Source organism: Nicotiana tomentosiformis, chromosome 1 (genome assembly GCF_000390325.3).
Source record: "Nicotiana tomentosiformis chromosome 1, ASM39032v3, whole genome shotgun sequence".
In the NCBI taxonomy this organism is placed as follows: Eukaryota; Viridiplantae; Streptophyta; class Magnoliopsida; order Solanales; family Solanaceae; genus Nicotiana; species Nicotiana tomentosiformis.
Genome location: NC_090812.1, coordinates 84,469,676 through 84,488,601, shown reverse-complemented (window position 1 = coordinate 84,488,601; position 18,926 = coordinate 84,469,676).

Here is an 18,926-nt window from a genome sequence, read left to right as displayed (position 1 = left end):
TAAAATGGATGAGGTCCCTCTTGAACCTCAAGCTAATAGACGAGGCCGAGTGTATCATAACAATGTGCCTGCTCCACTCCCACCTCCACCACGAGCGGCTCCACATCGGATTTTGCCAAATGAAGGATATGCAAGTGCAATAGTCCCTTACAGTATTAGGGCTGGCAACTTTCAAATAACCAACGTGATTCTTACTTTGCTCGAGCAACGAGGGTTCTTTACCGGTGCACCGGGTCAAAATGCATACAAACACTTGAAGGGGTTCGTAGATACGTGTTGGGGGAGTAAGCAAACAAATGTCTCCGAGGATGCTTTAAGGCTAGGTTTTTTTCCTTCTCTGTACGGGGGAAAGCTTTAAATTGGTTGGAACGTTTTCCAAATCATTCCATTTATACTTGGGATGAATTAGCGGAGAAATGTATTTCTAAGTACTTCTGTCCCGCGCACATGGCTATACTTCAGGATGAAATTCTAGTATTCAAGCAAGAGACCAATGAACTACTACACGAGATATGGGAACGGTATAGAACAATGGTGAAAGAGTGTCCCAACAATGATATGACGAAGAACATGATTCAACAAACTTTCTATCGGGGGATCAATACAACCTACCAATGTGTAGTGAATCAACTTGCCGGTGGGAACTTTATGACTACGCCTTATGCGGAGGCATGTGATATTTTGGATGAGACTGTGGATACTTATTCTCGGGCTAATTTTCCACAAGGTGATCCCAATGTGATTCTCCTTCACAAAGAGTTGCATGACCATGGGCATGCCATAGCCGAATTGACTACCACCATGAACCAATTGGCAAAGGCTCAACTTCTACAAGTGCAAAACCCGAGGCAAGTCAATGCGATAGAGGGAGTAAGTGATGTGTGGCTATAATTCCTTAGTTTCGTACATTATGTGCCTTGCATTTTACATGCTTTAATGATAAATTATACTTTATTTGTGCATAATGGAGTCTATTTTATGTGTAGGTGAATTGGAGATGAAAGTAGAGCAAAAGGGATACTTAAACATTGAAAGTGTGCTCGAGAACAGTGAAAAGGAGAGACCAGGCTTTAGCCTGGCGAGGCCAGCCTAAGGCCAGGCTGGACTAGGCTTTAGCCTGGCTAGGCCAGCCTAAGGCCAGGCTGGACCAGGCTTTAGCCTGGCGAGGCCAGCCAAATTCCAGGCGTTAGGCTGGCGACGCCTGGCCTAACGCCAGGTCCAATCCGAGTTTTGAAGACTTGATTCGTTCCGGGTTTGACTAGGACCTAGCCCACACGTTTAGGGTTTCTTCTACACATATAAATAGACCTAAAACACCACTTGGAAGGGTGTTCTATCGGTAGCCACGTTTTTGGGGTTTTTGGAGCAGCCAAAGGTTTTGTGGGCAGCTAGAGGCAAGAAGAGCTGGTGGAATCACCCCTTGGAGTTAGAATCATTATTTCTACATCTTTTCATCTTTACTCTCTATTTTAATTATGCAAAATATTTGGGATATTGTTACTATGAGTATGAGTAGCTAACTTTCTAATCTAGGGTTTTGATAGAACCTATTGAAGGATGATTTTCTTGTTATGTTAATATAGATTTGCTGTAGTATTTTCTCTATTTGTTCAACTATATTATTCTTGTGGTTGGTTGAAGGGCTCTCAATTAGCTGTGCCTATTTAGTATGTATTACTCGGGAGAGAGTGCATATTTAGGTAGTTGTTGAATAACATCACTCCTAAACGTATATGAGGGATTAATACAGAGGTTTAAAGGTGGGTTTAGGGATAACGAAATCTTGGTGCGATCTGAGTGAGCTGTGCTTAATGCTAGCTAGGTAATTCGGGAGAATATGTCTAGTAAATTGTGGTAATTACTCAGGAGAGAGTTACGATAGTTAGAGTCCTCATGGTCGATAGAGAAGACTTAGGCAAATTTATAGAAAACGTAGCGGAAAGGATTTCGACAATTGGGGAAATCATAACTGTAGACCTCCTTAGCCTTGTCTATAATTTCATCCATGTTAATTGATAGTTTTAGTGCTTTCTAGTATTTGTTAGTTAATTAGATAAAAATAAACATTATAATCTTTATAATTAGGAAATTGTTTGGACTTGTGTTTCTTTGCAATATTGAACAACTGTAGCTAAGCCTTAGTTCTCTGTGGGATTCGACTCCGGACTTGTAAACCGGATTATATTTGCAACGACCACTTAGTCCTTTTTATAAGGCATAGTTGAGCGTGATCAGTAAGTTTAATGATGAACAAACGGAGAATAAGGTGTCCACAAGTGCAACAAAGAGTGGACAATTTTGTGCAAGATGATAGTGTATTTGATCAAGATGACTCTAACAATGACCAAGAAGAAGAGGTCCAATATGTGAATAACTTTCAAGGGCAAAGAAACAACTTCCAAGGCCCTAGCCAACAACAATGGAGACCTCAACATAATCAAGAAAATTGGAATTCTCACAACCAAGGTAATTGGAGAGGTGAAAATAATCAAAGCAATTGGAATAACAACAACAATCAAGGAATTTAGAGTGGAGGCAATAATCAAGGAAATTGGCTTAACAACAATAACCAAGGCAATTGGGGAGGCAACAATCAAGGCGGATGGAGTAACAATCAAGGAAATCAGGGGTCGAGTTTTCAAAGCCCCCCGATATATCAACAACCGAGCAACCCACCTCCTTATACTTCCCATGGTACTAGTTCTTCCAATAAGGAAATGGGCCGTATTGAGAACATGTTCAAGCAAATGATGGAGAAGAATGTCGATTTCGATGCCCAACTTGATTCACATAACACATCAATCCGCAACTTAGAAGTGCAAATGGGGAAAATCTCTCAAGCTTTAAATTCTCATCCTAAAGGGGCTCTACCAAGTGACACGATGGTGAACCCAAAGGGTGAGAACAACACGGGGCATGCCATGGCCGTTACTACAAGAAATGAAAGAGGTGGGAATGCACCCACCTTGAGTCAAAGGAAACTTGTGGATGATGAGCAAGTGGTAGAAGAAGAAGATGTCCCGATCAATGTGGTGCAAGCAAATGATGAAGTGCGGATTGATATTGATTACAATGTGTAAAAGACTAAAGAGGAAGTGAACCCATATAGGGATCATGTTATTGACATACTGGAACTGGTAGTGCAAAAGGCTAAGGCACCATTGCCTAAGCCACCTCCTCCATATCCTCAAAGGCTTGCCAAGAAAAATGGCGAGAATCAATTCAAAAAGTTCATTGACATGATGAATAGTCTCTCGATAAATGTGCAATTAGTTGAAGTATTGGAACAGCTGCCCGGTTATGCAAAGTTTATGAAGGATTTGGTGACAAAGAAGCGGTCGATGAATTTTGAAACTATCAAAGTCACTCATCAGGTGAGTGCAATTGTGCATTCGATGGCTCCTAAATTGTAAGATCCCGGTGCTTTCACAATCCCTTGTACCATTGGAAGTGCCGAGTTTGCTAAAGCTCTTTGTGATCTTGGGGCAAGTATCAATTTTATTCCCTATTCGATTTTCAAGACTTCGGGAATTAGGAAACCAAGACCCATATCTATGATATTACAAATGGCTGATCGTACCGTGAAGAGACCGTTGGGAGTGATTGAAGATGTATTGGTTCATGTTGATAAATTCATTCTTCCGGCAAATTTTGTTATTTTTGATTGTGAAGTGAATTATGAGGTGCCGATTATTCTTGGAAGACCTTTCCTTGCTACGGGAAAGGCTCTTGTTGATGTGGAAGTCGAAGAACTCACTTTCTGGGTGGGTGATAAAAAGGTGGTATTCCACGCGTGCAATTCTATGTGGCAACCCAATAACAATGAAGTATGTTCTTTTGTGGACTTGGTGACCGATGTGATTATTGATGATAAAAGTGTCACGATTAATGTGGGTGGTATGTTGGAGGCCGTCTTGCTCAACTTTGATGATGAAGAGATGGATGGATTCATGGAATGTGTGAACGCTTTGCAAGGAATGGGGTCGTACGACTATGCATCCCGAAAACTTTACTTGGATCTTGAGAATAGGGAAACTCCTCCTACAAAGCTTTCAATTGAAGAGCCTCCTACCTTTGAGTTGAAGCCATTGCCTCCACATCTTCGATATTAATTTCTTGGCCCTTATTCTACTTTACCGGTTATTCTTTCCTCTTGTTTGACTAACGTGCATGTTGGCTCTACATTGGCGGTGCTCCACAAGAGGAAGAAGGCTATTGGGTGGACTTTGGCAGATATTCGGGGAATAAGCCCCGCATTTTACATGCACAAGATTAACTTGGAGGATGATGCCAAACCATCCATTGAACATCAAAGGAGACTCAATGAGGCGATGCAAGATGTGGTAAAAAAAGAGATTATCAAGTGGTTAGATGCTGGGGTTGTTTACCCCATTTCTGATAGTTCGTGGACTTCTCCGGTGTAATGTGTCTCAAAGAAGTGGGGCATGACGGTGGTCACCAATGACAAAAATGAGTTGATTCCCACAAGAACGGTGACCGGGGTGTAGAGTGTGTATGGACTATTGTAAGCTAAACAAAATCACGAGGAGGGACCATTTTCCACTTCCCTTCCTTGACCAAATGCTTGATAGGTTGGCCGGCCATGCTTTCTATTGCTTTCTAGATGGATATTCGGGTTACAACCAAATACTTATTTCTTCGGAAGATCAAGGGAAAACAACTTTCACATATCTCTATGGTACTTTCGCTTTCAAGCGGATGCCATTTGGCTTATATAATGCACCAACGACTTTTTGAAGGTGTATGATGGCAATCTTTACGGATATGGTAAAGGACTACCTTGAAGTCTTCATGGATGACTTCTCGGTGGTCGGGAAATTATTTGATGATTGCTTGGCAAATTTTGATAGAGTATTGGCAAGGTGTGAAGAAACAAGGTTGGTGCTAAATTGGGAGAAATGCCATTTCATGGTCGAGGAAGACATTGTCCTTGGCCACAAAATTTCAAAGAATGGCATAGAGGTCGACAAGGCAAAGATTGAGGCGATTTCTAAACTTCCACTTCGACTTCGGTGAAAGGCGTGCAAAGTTTCTTAGGTCACACGGGGTTTCACTGGCGTTTCATCAAGGATTTTTCTAAAGTGGTGAACCCGTTGTGCAAGCTCTTAGAGAAAGATGCCAAGTTTTACTTCAATGATGATTGCATGAGAGCCTTTGAATTGCTAAAGTTCAAGTTGACAACCACTCCAATTATCACCGCTCCTAATTGGAGTATCTCGTTTGAGCTCATGTGCAATGCTAGTGACGTGGCGGTTGGAGATGTTTTGGGGCAACACATTAACAAGATTTTTCATCTAGTCTACTATGCTATAAGACCATGAATGGCGCCCAGGTCAACTACACCATTACGAAGAAAGATCTCCTTGCCATTGTGTTTGCCATTGAGAAGTTCCGCCCGTACTTGATGGGTGCAAATGTTATTGTTCATACGGATCATGCGGCACTTCACTATCTTATGATCAAGAAATATTTAAAAGCTCGGTTGATGAGATGGGTGCTATTGTTGCAAGAATTTGATATTGACATCCAAGATTGTAAAGGGAGTGAAAATCAAGTGGCGGACCACTTGTCTCGTTTGGAGGAGGAGGGGAGGCCGCATGATGGCCTTGAAATCAATGACTCCTTCCCCGATGAGCAACTCTTGGCTATTTCAATAAAGGAGGTGCCATGGTTCGCGTATCTAGTAAACTTCCTTGTGTGTGAAATCATCCCGGATGAGTTCTATTCAAATCAAAGGAAGAAGCTCAAACGGGATTGTCAGGATTATTATTGGGATGAGACATACCTTTTACGGGTTTGCACGGATGGGGTAATTAGAAGATGTGTACCGGACGAAGAGCAAGGTGATATTCTTGAGGCTTGCCATTTTTCGCCTTATGGTGGTCACCATGGCGGAGCAAGAACGGCGGCCAAAGTGCTAAGTTGCGATTTCTATTGGCCCACCCTTTAGTAAGATACAAGTGATGTGGTGAAAAGATGTGATGAATGCCAACGGGCTGGCGGAATCTCGAAGAAGAATGAAATGCCTCTCACTACCATTTTGGAGATTGATATCTTTGATGTGTGGGGTATGGACTTCATGGGTCCTTTTGTGAGTTCTTGTGAAACACCTACATCTTGGTCACGGTTGATTATGTGTCTAAATGGGTTGAGGCCATTGCTCTACCCAACAATGAAGCGAGAAGTGTGGTGTCATTCTTCAAGAAGAATATTTTCACAAGGTTTGGTACTCCACGGGCTATCATAAGTGATTGGGGGTCGCATTTTTGCAACAAGGCTTTTGACACTTTACTTAGCAAGTATGGTGTCACTCATAAAGTTACGACTCCCTATTATCCACAAGCTAACGCTCAAGTTGATTCTCCAATCGGGAGATAAAGAGTATCTTGTCCAAGACAGTGAATGCTAACCAGACGGATTGGTCAAAGAATCTTGATGATTCATTATGGACCTATCAGACTTCGTTCAAAACTCCTATCGGAATGTCTCCATACCGGTTGATGTTCGTCAAAGCTTGTCATCTTCCGGTGAAACTTGAGCACAAAACCATGTGGGCTTTAAAGAAATTGAATCTTGATTGGGATGCGGCCGCTAACTTGCACAAAGAGAAGATGAAGTACCTTTATGACAAATACATTCGTAACAAGGAGTTCAAGGTGGGCGATTTTGTTTTGTTGTTCAACTCACGGTTGAAAATGTTTCCTGGAAAGCTGAAATCTAAATTTAGTGGTCCCTTTGAAATTATGGGTGTGACACCTTTTGGTGCATTGGACTTGAAGAACAAAAATGATGAGGTATTCCAAGTCAATGGTCACAGCGTGAAGCACTATTTGGGAAAGGTTGATGATGGTCACGTGGTGGCAGTAATTTATTTCAAATGATGGTAATCTGCATCGTGCCACGACGTTAAATCAGGCGTTTCTTGGGAGGCAACCCATGTTTCTTTTTCTTGTTTTTCTTCTTTTGTAGTTAGGTGTTATTTTTGTGCTAACTGGATTTGAAGTGTGTTGCAGGGATGCGTGTACTTTACAAGAATTGTGCCTAGAAAATTGGCTAAGTGTGGAAAGAATTATGGACCGCAATTGTGTTGTGCGGACCACACAATTTTGGTTGCTACAGCAAAAGGTGCTCTGCGGCCGCACTATTGCATTGCGGACCACACAAGTTGAAGGTGAAAAATGTCAACTCTCTAAAGTTGATCCATCAGAGAAATGGCCATTCTGCGGCCGCAACCCAAATTCTGCGGACCGCAATTGAATCTACGGCCGTACAATAAATTATGTGGACCGCAAAACAACAGGGCATATGAGGACCCCATGTAACAAAGTGCGGACCACAATAGAAATTTTGCGGCCGCACTCACCATCCCTTCACTTGTTAGGATCTCTTCACTATAAATAGGAGATGCTGGGATCTATTCCCCTTTTTCCCTCTCTGAGCTCACAAAGTGCAAAAATTGAAATTTCTTGTTAAATTAGCTGCTCACAAGCCTAACAACTGTTGATCACTCATATCTTGCACTCATTCATATCTGGTATGCATCATCATCTTGATTAAGTTCTTTTAATTTTTAGATTTTTAGTAAAATATTGAACCATTTGTCTGTGAATCTATTTGAACAATCTTTTGGGGTGAATATGTAGTGGGTATACTGATAAATGTTCTAAAGGGAATGGGTGAATTGATTATGATGCTTAGATGTTAATTACATGTCAAAAGTGTGCAAAAATGTCAAGCCCTAGGTGCATAACTAACCGACTGTTCATCAATTTTGGAATCTACGGCCGCACAAGAAGTTGTGCGGTATGCAGAAGTTAAAAATTAGGGCAATATAGTAAAGCATGGTTCTTCGGCCGCAATGAAAAATGTGCGGACCGCAGATAACTGATTGCGACTGCAAAACATCCAATTCTCTGTCATTAGAGAGTTGGAATTTTGGTGATGTCTGAATTATGGTCGCAAAGAGAAATGTGCTGACCGTAATCCATTTTTGTGGCCTGAATGATAAATTGTGCGGTCCGCAATCCCCACTATGCGTCCACAATGATAATTTTGTGGACCACAATTCCCTTCTCTGCACGCATGATTCTACTGTGTTTTTAACTATAATCTCCGGTGTTTCTCTGTATTCCTTTTGTGTTTGAAATTGAATTGCAACTAACAATCGCCTTTGCTTGGTACAAAACATGGTTCGATCTAGAGGACGAGGCGTATATTCAAAAAGAAGGGGTGACCCTTCTCTGGGACGAGGGAAGAGACCCATGCCTAGTTCCCAACAACCTGAAAGCAGAAAGAAGACAGCACTCGGCAGAGGAAGAGGTACAAACCTCTCGGAGACCAATTCTTATGTCCCGTCTAGGGACGTCTCGGAGGTCAACTCAGCATCAGTACATGAGTAGTCAGCCGTCCAATCAAGGCCACCAGGAAGCTATCAGCTCAGGGATGAGCCATCATCGTCACATAGCACCTCCGAGGGTTCGGAGAGTGCCAGTCAGGCTTCTGAGCCCTCCACTACACATGTCCCCTAGGCACCAGAGACATCAGTTCTGGACATCCCAGATGATGGTCGAGGGGGAGATGCTACAGTTTCCGGCCTTGAGCGATCAAAGAAGAAAGATGTGTGGGAGAAAGATTCGTCAGTTTGGCTGCCTTATCTAGCTTCCGTGAGTGATGGCCAGTGAGATCGCTCACTCTTGAGCGATATTTCCAATTGAAAGATCTTGAAAAGTATAATCATGCAGTCTTGAGGCAGTTCCGAGAGTGGAAGGGGTGGATGTGGTTCACCCAGAGCATAGTGGATGCGAAGGAATACCTTATCCGGGAGTTCTATGCCAATGTGGCACACATCAAGAAAGGGACAAAGGTAACTAAAGTGAGGAACCTGAAGGTGCGTTTTGACCAGCACACATTAAACACCTACTTGGGGTTTGATGATGTCGAGCCCACACGGTATTTAGAGAAGTTTGCAATGGGGGATGCAGACGTGTCTATTCACACAAACACCCTGAGTTTTGAGGCAAAGGGGTGATAGACCTTTGTATGTAGCCGACTAGATCCGTGTCAGAATGAGACATACCTTCCGATCCCGCGGGTAGTTCTAGTCGCCTCCATCATGGCCGTGTACCCGATTAATGTAGGTGTCGTGATATTGGCCAACATATTTGTGGTCGCCAAGCAAGATGATACCTCTTACCTGTATCCCAACACCATTACTGAATATCTTACGGATGCGAGGGTGGAGCCGAGAGATTTTGATACGAAGGTGCGGACGAAGAAGCCCTTCTTGTGGTACTCATTGATGGATGCACACAACCCTAAGAGAAAGGGTCAGCCGACTACTACCATATGTCAGCCTGATGAGCCATCAGTGGTAGTTGAAGAGACAGTTGACATGCCATCCACCTCTGCCGAGCCTTCATCTAGTGCAGCAGCCATGCCCCCACTCCAGCCTCAGTGTCTCCAGCAGCCTCGATTATAGGTTCCACCTCGGCTTTGAAGCCGGTGCCGATGCCTACTGCTCCACTATCTGCGCTGCGAGTCTCCAGACATTGGCGAGCCTCAATAACTAGATGCAGACAACTACTGCAAAGCTGTCTAACATATCCAGTAATGTTGCAGCACAGTCCTCCATTCCGGCACCCCAGATTTCCCCAACAGTTGAAGAAACTTTGAAGAAGATCTTGGAAAACCAAAACACAATCATGGCTTCTTTGGTGCAGCATGGGTCGGTGATAGAAGAGCTGAGCAAAGATATGAAAATGATGCGGAAGTCCCAGGCCTCCAAGACGTCAGTGGACAAGCTCCGGAGACAGGTTACCAAGCTTGCAGTGGCAGGAGATATTCCATTTGACATGCTGATTGACCCGCACCATCCAAGCCCAGATCCTACAGCACCTACAGCATCAGCTGGCCAGTCTGAGGAGCCAAATCTTGCTGCTGACACTGCTGAGGCAGTACGTCAGATATTCACCAACCCAGTCACTCCCGGAGTTGATGATCTTGAGATCCAGTTGGATGAGATTGAGGTCGGTGACGCTGCTATGGACACAAAGATTTCCAAGGAGCCATAGGGAGTTTTCTTCACTCTTACCCTTCCTTTACTCTTATTTTGTTAAGCATTGGGGACAATGCATATTTTTTTCCGGAGGGGGGGGGGGGGGAAGTTTATTTAATCTATTTTGATGATTATGAGACAATTGGTTTGTAATAACTGACATTAGTTTCTTCTTTTTCCTTATTCTGTATATCTTCTCTCTTTTCTTCTCTCATTATGTATATTCGTATTGCTTCCGATTGTTTTTGCTTGTAGCTTCTTTATGTTTGTTTTTCTTACTAGTTAGTGTTTAATCTAGTAACTTCTTTTCTATTTAGTAACTTCCTTTTGAATTAGTAGCTTCTTTTTATGTTTTAGTAGATAATAAGCCTTTGATTTTCTTAATGCCACGGTTCTTTACAAAGGTAGTTTTTGTGTGAACTGGGTAACTCTTCCCAACGATGGATGGCGTGACAACCTTTTAATGGGCTGAGTTCGTTTTTGTGTTTAGGTAATAATAGTAGTAGTAATGAATAAAAAGACCTAATTAAGTCATGCTCGAAGAGTCAAACATACTTCACTTGGTACCAACACACTTAACTACGTGCTAATGGTTAAAAACAGGGTTTTTGGAAAGAAATAGCTCTAGTTAGTGACTTTGTGACTATTGTGTTGACTAAGGCAATCATCGAGTGGTTTAATCGAACCATAGTAATTTCTAATATTGAACCTGGTCATTTTGGGCCCTCGACTCTATCCTCTTTAACAATCCAGTTGCGTGAAGGGTGAGATGTTTTGTTGCAAGTCCAAGTACCCATGCGAATGGTCTAGAACTTGCCCCGAATGTGTTTCAAGGCGAAATCTTATGTTTTGCTTGACTTGAGAAGTGATTGTAGGCTTTCCTTGACACACGTGAATTTTCCATTGCCTACCAATGTTGTTATCCCTAGTCAATCCATTTGAGCCTCGAGCCTTTCTCATTTGATAACCATGTTACAAGCCTTTACCCGTTATGTCATGACCCTCTCTTGGCACCCGAGATTTCCTTAACACTCTTGTGAAACAATTGGTTGAAAATGCAAGTTTGGGGGAGAGATGAGGAACTTGAAAGAGGTATCAAGGCACAAAAAGAGAAATGAAATGATGAGAAGGAAAGGCAAGAAAAGGAAAGAACAAAAAAAAAAGATGCACAAGAAAGTGAATAAGTGGAAGAGTTGAAGGGATTCAAAGAATAGTAATGATACAAAGCATGGAGAAATCAAAAAGGGAGAAAAATGAATGTCATGATCAAGAAAGAGTGATGTTAAGTCTCTCTAGTTCCCCAAGGAAAATAAAATGTCATGACCCAAACCGTAGGGCCGCGACGGGCACCCGGTGCCTAACTCAATCGAGTACCAACGTAATGTATCCTTCTTATCATACTATCATGGGTAAATAAACCGGAAATGCCTTCATGAGATAAATAGAATTAAACATAAGAGAATACTCGACATGGGATGACCCAACATGATATAGAAGCTTATGCATGCGACATATGGGCCTATAAGTCCGACATGATCATTTGTATACTCAAAACATAGTCCGACAAGGCCATACAAGTATCCATATACATGACATCTATCTACAAACCTCTAAGATTACATAAACATCATAAAGGTCGGGACAGGGTCCCACAATACCAATTAATACATGTCCAAATCATACTGACCAAATAGGCAACTCCGGAGCAAGTAGAGTGCACCAACACCTTCCGCTGAGCTGATAGCCTACTAGGAGGACTCTCAAACTGTCTATTAGGACCTGTGGGCATGAAACACAACGTCCCCAGGCAAAAGGAATGTCAGTACAAATAAAGTACCGAGTATGTAAGGCATGACAGTAGTATATAAAAGACATGAAAGAAACATGGAGTAAAGAACTCAACCTGTAATTTTGAATAGCTCTGTAAATCATGAAAAATTTATAATGTCATGCATGTGCGTATAAATGCCATACCATGCATAGGTATATGCGTACATAACATTATCAAGCCTCTGAGGGCATCCCATCATATCATCTCAGCCACTGTGAGCGAAATCATCAACGTATACCAGCCGATAAGGTGGTGGTACGTATATAACGCCATAACCTTTTCTCATATCCCATATACATATAATATATGCGTATATAATGCTATCTGGTCATGGGTCAATGTACATGTATAAATGAATGTAATACATAATGAAGTAAGTCAGTAAAATCTCTCGGAATGTCATAAGATCAACACGCCTTCGGTTAATATCATGAAATAAACTTTATCAACTTACGTATTTTCTGAGACCCATGAACAAACGATAGAATAATAGGGCACATGGAGAATCAAGAACATAGGCACCCCTAGTAATTCTAAGAGTAGAATAATTTGTGAAAGTTGCGTGCTTGTTCGTTTCATTGCATCATATGGATCATGCCAAAAGGAAAGAAGGGATAGCCTTAACATACCTTTGCAATCTTCTCTCCAATCGTCAACCAAGCTCAGTATGATCTTCTTACGTCTACAATGAGTAACCCAACTTCGTCGTCATCATATAAGCATTGTAACTCTCATATTTCAAAACCAATATTCTACAAGAAAATGGAAAGAATCTCCTCTATTTTTACTACATCACATAAGTTACTAAAAGTCACCAAACAACCCAAATAACAACAATATAATTCACAATAAGCTCTCTGATTACTTCAACAACCATTTTGAGCAGAAAACTCGATTTACAGTTAACAAAATATAATTTAATCCAATTCCTTTTCCATGAATCTTCCTACAACTTAAATAACATCATATGACTATATATGATGATTGTATATGAAATATAAAGTTTGGGAAAAAATCGGATTTAAGTTGCGCAAAACGCGAGCTAAGATTTGCCTCGTAACGAGCCGTTTTGAGAAATTAAATTCGTAAGCCTTATGATGTCATTTTGGGACATATATCATACCCAAAATGAAGATATTTGAACATAGTTTCCAACAGTCTAAACCATTTATTCATACGATATCGGGTAGAGAAATATAGATTTTTAAAGTAGGGTCTCCAAGTCACGTCGCCGCACTTCGGAGAAACTGGTAGGTTTATATGCCAGGTTGCGAGGCCGTTTTCTCGCAATATATTGAGAGTTACAGAGATATATTTATATTGAATTAAATCCCCATGTATCTAGTTTCTATCGCTGCAAACCGTCCGTTACTTTAAACCAATTTAAATCATGATTAACAAGTCTCATATTCATCTTAACTTACTTAAGATTTCGGTAAACCTTTCTTATCCATGCAGAAGGATTTCGTCCTTTTTGAGCTTACATTAGATAATCCTATAATGACAGTGACATCTGAAGTATGGGGTGTAACAACATGTCCCCTTAGAAATATTTTCCCCCAAATGATAGCTCTTAAAGGCTTGAGAAAATGGGACGTAACATCATTAAATCACTTTATATACTTTCAAAGAGGATCTCATTTTCAAGCTTACATCAATTAACTTACGACGTACTTTCACGTACAAAAATATGGGGTGTAACAGTGCCTCAAAGAATTGGAAAAGCATGAGCCGAGAATAAAAAAATGGTGTGCTTAGGAAAGATGAACCCGCTCTACCATAGTGTATCCAACCTTAGTCCAAAAGCCTTCATTGCATCCTGAAAAATCCCTACATGATTTCAAGCCGAGTGAGCTATATTAGTGATGATCTACATGAGGGGAAAGCCTATGGTACTTGAAGCCATACTTGCGACATTCTCTTGAGAGAGATGAGTGAACCTTTCACAAATCTTTGGATTGGGTGCTAAAATGCTTAAGTGAGATAGGCAAACAGAGAGTATAGGAGGTGGAGTTTGTGATCCACAATGACCTACATGAAAGAGCGAGCTTCCTTGATGAATAAAGTCAACTCTTGATGCTCAAGTGTCACATTAGAACTATATGTGCATAAAAGTTTAACTTGACACCTTATTGATATTACATAAGTAGTGTGGGTAATTGTTGGTCCTAATTGATGTGTGAATGGCTCACCTTTGATTGGCTGGAATGAACCTTAACTTGTGGAGGTGGGAACTATTTTATTTGCTTGAGGACAAACAAAAACTTAAGTTTGGGGAAGTTGATAAGTGGGGATTTTGACTACTTATTAGCGCATTTTAGCTTTTGTTTTAGTCTAAAAGCGTTTCATTGTGTTCCCGAAACTGATGAAATGTGTAAATTTGCAGGAATGTTGGAAGTTGGACTCCCGAGATGAAATCCGACTCAAAAAGGAGTAATCAAAACACAAGGCAACAAACGGCAGAAGAGCTTGCAAAATGCGGACCGCAGAATTCCATCTGCGGCCGCAAATAATGAAGAAAATCCCAACAGGCTTCCTAGCAAACTGCGGACCGCAAAGGAATTATGCAACCGCAATTGAAGAATTGGAAATCAACTTCAGAAGGTGTGCAATTTTCAAAAGTCCAAGTCCCTCAAGATTGCGGACCGCACAAGAATTGTGCGGCCGCAAAAGAAGTGCCTTGCGGCCGCAGAAAGAAGGATGCGGACCGTAGAAGAACTGATTGCGGCCGTAGTGATAAATCTGCGGACTACAGAAATATTGCCTCGCGGCCACAGTGGAGAATTGTGCGACCGCAGAATCTCAGCTCCTGCAAGATGAAGACTTCTGCAGACCGCACATGGAATTGTGCGGCCGCAGAACCTCCCGAAGGGCATTTTTATCCGAAATTTCCATCCCTGTATAAATAGACAAGTTTCACAAAATTAGGTCAGCTTTTGACATCAGCAACTCCAGTAGCCGTTTTTCTTTGCTTCTTTTAGTAGTTTTCTATATTTTGGGATATTTTAACATAGATTTTATCATTTTGATTTTACAATATGAGTTTAATTAGCATTTACTCTTCTATTTCAAGCATGATTAACTAGATTTTCACTAGGGTTGTGACCCAACCCTAGTATGCAAACCTTATGGGTGTTTAATTTAATGCTTGTCTATGATTGGGTGTTTATTATTTAGCCTTGTTCATGCTTTAATTTGTGGAATTAATGGTTGCAAACATTAGTTCATGCCTATTTGACTTAGTCTCTACTTGAGAAAGAGAGACTTAGTCTAGAAAAACTTGGTTAACAAGAAATTGGGTCAATCGAGAGATTGAACAACCCAATTAAAGGTTTCAACTTAGAGATAGTAATAACCCGACTTGAGCTTTTATCAACCATTTTGTGCAATACCCATTTGGACTTGAGAAAGCCAAATAGGGAAAAATCACTCTCTGACCGAGAGGTATTGAGTGGGTAATTGAGAGTTGATAACTATAATATACCCCGATCAACAAAATAAGCATTAAGGTTTATATCCCATTAGGCAAACACCAAAGTGATGGTCATAACCCTAGGCTTTTTACAAACTTGAAAAACAACAAAAACAATTTCTTAATTTTATTTCTTAACTTTGCAACCTTAGTTTTAAAATAGAAATAGAAACAAAAACAATTTTTGGAAGTGTAAATTAAGATAGTTTAAACTCACGTACTACAATATATACTCCTAACTCCCATATATAGCTCCATGTGGATTCGATCCCGATTCTTTGTTGGGTTACTATTATTGCAATCGACCATTTCATATCCTTGATTCGAGGTGTGAATTGGACGAGAACAGTCACGGACAGATCCTCTTGACGTAAATACTAGAACTGCCTGCATAGTTCCTCTCTGCGGGTTTGTGGCACAAACTTCTCCAGAAATAATATGGAGAACTCATGCCATGAAAGTGCTGCTGCACCAACTGGTCTGTTCCTCTCATAAGTCTCCCACCTTCTGAAGGCTACTCTGGTCAGCTAAAAGGTTGTAAATGAGACCCCATCGGTCTCCAGAATACCCGCTGTACGAAGCATCCGCCGGCATCTGTCCTAGAAATCCTGAGCATCCTCTGACTCAGTTCCACTGAAAGTTGGAAGATGGAGTCTCCCAAACCTCTCTTATCTCTTCTGCTCCTCGTCATTCACAATAGGAACCACCTGGGCCTGAGCAGCTGCAACCAGCTGGACTAGTAGTACCCCCAGTTCCAAAGTCTCTGCACTACCTGCTTTGGAGTATGGGCGATAGGGGTATATGTACCTCCCCTGGCCTGAGAAGTGGCTGGTGCGGCCTCAGCCGATACCACCTGAGCAAGGCCAGTGTAAACTGTCAATATATGGGCCAAAACCTCCTGAAGGTCTGGAATCACAATGGGCACAACCGGTGCTTGTGCTGGTCCTGCCGGCTCAACTATATCTGGAACTTGCTCCTGAGCTGGAGCAACTGGTGGTTCTACAGGTGCTGCTCTAACTGCTGTGCGAGCTACACCTCAACCTCTACCATAACCCCGATCTCTACCACGGACCCGATCTCTCGTAGCCTTAACTAGTGGCATTGGTGGTTGGCCGTCCAATCCGGTAGTACGTGTCCTCACTATATGTGAGATATTAGAGTAACAAAAATTTAGTTTTCGGAATCAACAAATTCGCACGATAGAATACAAGAAAGTGAAATTTTCCTAAGGGTTCGGCAGCCTCCCGAAGATAAGTACAGACGTCTCACCGATCCGCAAGACTCTACTAAACCTGATAATGACTCGTGAGACCTATGTAACCTAGGCTTTGATACCAACTTGTCACGACCCAAAAATCCGCATGTCGTGATGGCGCCTATCTCAATATTAGGCAAGCCAACAATCTCAATAAACCACAATTTCTCTTAAGTTTGAAAACATAATATTTAAATTCAATATTAAAATCTCACAAATACTGATATAAGTACACTCTCAAAACTCGGTGTCACTGAGTACATGAGCATCTATATGATAACATAGTCTGACTGATAAAACACTGTCTGGAAATGTAGAACAATACAAATAACTAAAAGAAAAGAGAGTCAAGGCATACAAACGCTAAGTAGCTACCTAGATAGTCTACAACAGTTAAACTCTGAAATCTAACAACCGCCGTATCCGGAAATAGCTGGATCTGCACACGAAGTGCAGATGTAGTATGAGTACAACTGACCCCATGTACTCAATAAGTAATAAGACTAACCTTTGGGATGAAAGTAGTGACGAGCTCAACAGGTACAATCCAGTATAGAAATAACAGTACATAAATGTAGGCATGCTTTCATGTTCAACAGTTAAACTCAGTACAAGTAAAATAGATCAATCCTGGATGATATGAGGAATATAACATCTCTATATCTACATTCCAATGTACATGTTGTATGCGATGCACCTTAGTGGAAACCTAGTGTACTCACAATCTCAAAATACTCAATTACTCAGTACTGTATATAGTTAATCCAGCCCAGGGAAGATCCATCCCATATATATATGCATCAACTGACAGTCAGTCACTCAGTACTGTATAAGGACAATCCAGCCTAGGGGAAGATCGATCCCCAAATATAAATGATTCGAACAAGATCCATATCCAGGAAAGATCCATTCCTCAATATAAATGATTCGGGAAAGATCCATGCGCAGGGAATATCCATCCCTAAATATAAAATCAACCGCGCTAACTATGGGGGGTGCAGACTTCGGAGGGGCTCCTTCAGCCCAAGTGCTATAATAGCCAGATCCGGGTATAAATAAATAAAAACATGATGCAGCGTGCAGCCCAATCCCATAAATATCACTCAAAATCTCCAGTCTCTCGGGCTCTCAATGACATGAAAATCAACCCGACATGATGATATGATATATCAATGAATGACAACAGAGACTGAGATATGATATGCAAATGATATATGTGACTGAGTACAAAATTACAATTTAAACATATAATTCAACAGCAACACGACCCTGTGGGTCCCAAAAATATCGGCACGTAATGACATGATTATTTGCTTATGCAAATCCACGAAATTAATTAAGTCATAATTCCTATGGTGCACGCCCACACGCCCGTCACCTAGCATGTGTGTCACCTCTAAATAATTCATATAACACGAAATTCGGAGATTTATACCCTCAGAACCAAGTTTAGAAGTGTTACTTACCTCAAACAGTGTAATTCTTTTTTCCAATATTCCCTTGTCTCGCGAATCGGCCTCTGAACGCCTCGAATCTAGTCACAATTAATTTGATACAGTCAACACAAATTATAGGAATATATAAAAATACAAATTTTCCAACAAAATCCAACATTCAATTCAAAAGTCGTCAGTAGGGCCAATGTGTCGGAACTAGACAAAAATTACAAAATATGAACGTCCATTCAACCACGAGTTCAACCTTACCAAATTTACCAAATTCCAACAACAATGCAACCTTCAAATCCTCAAATCTTATTTCAAATCCCTAGGTTCAAATTCTCGAATTTCACCTCAAAAACATGTAATCAAGTCGAAATACTTGATGATAATTTAATATTATTGACTTACAATGATCACAAGTTACTTACCTCAAGTTTTTCCCTGAATTCCCTCTGAAAAAGCATCCCAAACCGTGTTTGAAAGGTCCAAAATGACAAAAATGTCGGAACCCCTCTATTTTGTAATCTATCCAGTGCTTTCGCACCTGCGGACACCTAACCGCATCTGTGGTTTTTGCCAAGGTTGGCCTTCCTCCGCTTCTGTGGTCGCCTTCCCGCTTCTGCGGACTCGCTTCTGCGAGAAGCAGTCCGCTTCTGCAGTCACACGCGCATCGCGACCCCTCGTCCTCATCTGCGATCACGTAGGTGCGGATTCCCTCACACCCGCGGTCACTGACCCACTCTCCTTTTTCTTCTTCTATGCTCCACAGCTCGCACCTGCGACCAAAGTTCCGCAGGTGCGATTGCACCAGAAGACTGAAATTTCCAGGTTTGTTCTAAGTCCAAGTTATG